General features: G+C 41.5%; 1 long non-coding RNA gene across 1 annotated transcript; it reads left to right on the top strand.

Moving 5' to 3' along the window:
• The first annotated feature begins 233 nt into the window (after positions 1-233).
• On the top strand, positions 234-1,545 carry LOC116363779 (uncharacterized). Its single transcript, XR_004207888.1, has 3 exons — positions 234-715; positions 1,150-1,279; positions 1,414-1,545. It is a non-coding gene; the product is annotated as an uncharacterized LOC116363779 (long non-coding RNA).
• The last annotated feature ends 1,137 nt before the right edge of the window (positions 1,546-2,682 follow it).

The following is a 2,682-nucleotide window of genomic DNA, read 5'->3' as shown; positions in this document are numbered from 1 at the left end:
TGACTATAAACTGCAATTCATTTATGTTGTGCTGGAATACATAAAACATATACAAAGTTTCTGGCTACACAAATGTATTCGTTAAAATGTAACAAGCTGCATGTTAGCTTACGTTACAACAACATGTATATGGTTACATACTGGTGCCGGATGTGAAAAGCCGGTCGGTTCTCTGCTTTAGTGTGTGGTTTTGCTATTGGTCCATTGCACTTACCGTGGAGAAATCTTGTCCAATCGAAAGCGTCCTTATAGTCATTCGAGGCAGAATGAGTTCGCGGGAAAGTAAATGGATTCTCACAGTACAAGATGTTTTATAGTTAGTGTTAACGTTTAGCTAGCCATATATCTAAAAAATAATGAACGTATGTTGGATTGTATGATTGATGAGTTTATCGTTGGATAGTTTGAGTTCTGACAACTTGAAAGTCCCGCATTCAAAGGTGGAACGTTTCGTGGCTAGCTTGCTAGCTACTGTAGCGTTATTGGCACCAATTCATTGGTTAATCGTAGCCAGAATAAGCAATCTTTTGTACGGAGACAAAGAGCTCACCTCTATTGCTTGCTAGCTAGTTGTGTAACGTTTTAATACTTGTCGTTTTGAAAATGAGTTTATTTAATTTGGACCGGTTTCGTTTTGACAATAATAAAACGACGTCAAACCAGGACAAATACACCGGTTCCGTAAGTCCAGAGTCAGAAAAGGAGAATAAACCAGGTATGATTTGCTTGCTAAGCTAACAGTAGTCAGCCATTATGTAGCTAGCTAGACCGCTATCTGGCACATCGCTTAATGGCTTATAACCTGATATATGTAACTCTCGTTCACCGGCAAGAGCAAGACCTACAGTATACCTATTTGGCTTAGCTAGCTAACCCTAATCATAATATTTGCTAACACTATACTGTTGACATTTAGCTATACCTTAGTCGCTAGCTAACGTTAGCTAGCTTTATCAGTCGTTTTCTCTGGGCGACAGCTAACATTAACGTTAGCTAGCTAAATAGAAAGCTAGTTGGTTGGTCAACCAAATTGTGTTTTGGGTGTTGAACTGGTAGCTAGCAACAATCGCATAACTACAATATGTGCCCTCGCTTTAATTGCATGTGATTGCTAAACTGTCTTTGCCCATATTTCTATGGCCCATACAGCACGAGTAACAACACCTATAGCCAACCTTGGAAAACCTGGGCGAGGAGTAGTGTTTGAAGATGTCATCAGTGACCCTGATGACGATTTGGCAAGTGATTCGAGGAGGGATAAATTAACGAAAGTGGTGAAGTAAGTACAGCCGCGTTGAGATGAAATATCTAGGCCTAGCCTATATTTCCCCCATGACTTGCGTCAAGGTAACGTTATAACTAATTCCATGAAGTGTTGCTTAACATGCCAGTCTAATCTTGTAGTTCTTTCAGGGAACCAGTGAAGCTAGAGGTAAGAGAGATGACTGAGCAATATGATAAGGAAGACCAAGTTGACAAGGCGCTGGAAGAGAGACTGGACAAACTGCAGGAAATCTTCCCTAACAGAAACAGGAAGGAGTTGTTGGAGGTTTTTTTTATTTTTTTATAATATATTTTTCATATTTATTATTATTATATGTTTTCTTCTTGGGCCTCTATAACTATATCTATTGTTTTTATTTTTGTTGTTGTTGTGTGATTTGGATTAATCCCCTCTACCACACGGAACCCCACTAATCTACTGACGGAACGCAAGAGGTAGCTAACAACAGACCTCCATCCTATGCTAGCTTGCTACCGATGCCCTGGCTAGCTGTCTAAATCACCAACCAACCTCTCCACTCACCGGACCCTTTTGATCACTCGACTAAGCATGCCTCTCCTTAATGTCAATATGTCTTGTCCATTTCTGTTCTGGTTAGTGTTTATTGGCTTATTTCACTGTAGAGCCTCTAGTCCTGCTCACTATACCTTATCCAACCTATTAGTTCCACCACCCACACATGCAATGACATCTCCTGGTTTCAACGATGTTTCTAGAGACAATATCTCTCTCTTCATCACTCAATACCTAGGTTTACCTCCACTGTATTCACATCCTACCATACATTTGTCTGTACATTATACCTTGATGCTATTTTATCGCCCCCAGAAACCTCCTTTTACTCTATGTTCCAGACGTTCTAGACGACCAATTCTCATAGCTTTTAGCCGTACCCTTATTCTACTCCTCCTATGTTCCTCTGGCGATGTAGAGGTGAATCCAGGCCCTGCAGTGCCTAGCTCCACTCCTATTCCCCAGGCGCTCTCTTTTGACGACTTCTGTAACCGTAATAGCCTTGGTTCATGCATGTTAACATTAGAAGCCTCCTCCCTAAGTTTGTTCTATTCACTGCTTTAGCACACTCTGCCAACCCGGATGTTCTAGCTGTGTCTGAATCCTGGCTTAGGAAGACCACCAAAAACTCAGACATTTTAATTCCAAACTACAACATTTTCAGACAAGATAGAACTGCCAAAGGGGGCGGGGCGGTGTTGCAATCTACTGCAAAGATAGCCTGCAGAGTTCTGTCCTACTATCCAGGTCTGTACCCAAACAATTTGAACTTCTACTTTTAAAAATCCACCTCTCTAAAAACAAGTCTCTCACCGTTGCCGCCTGCTATAGACCACCCTCTGCCCCCAGCTGTGCTCTGGACACCATATGTGAACTGATTGCCC

Source organism: Oncorhynchus kisutch, linkage group LG3 (genome assembly GCF_002021735.2).
Source record: "Oncorhynchus kisutch isolate 150728-3 linkage group LG3, Okis_V2, whole genome shotgun sequence".
NCBI lineage: Eukaryota > Metazoa > Chordata > Actinopteri > Salmoniformes > Salmonidae > Oncorhynchus > Oncorhynchus kisutch.
The sequence above is the reverse complement of the archived record's forward strand: the minus strand, read 5'-3'. Positions and strand labels throughout refer to the sequence as shown.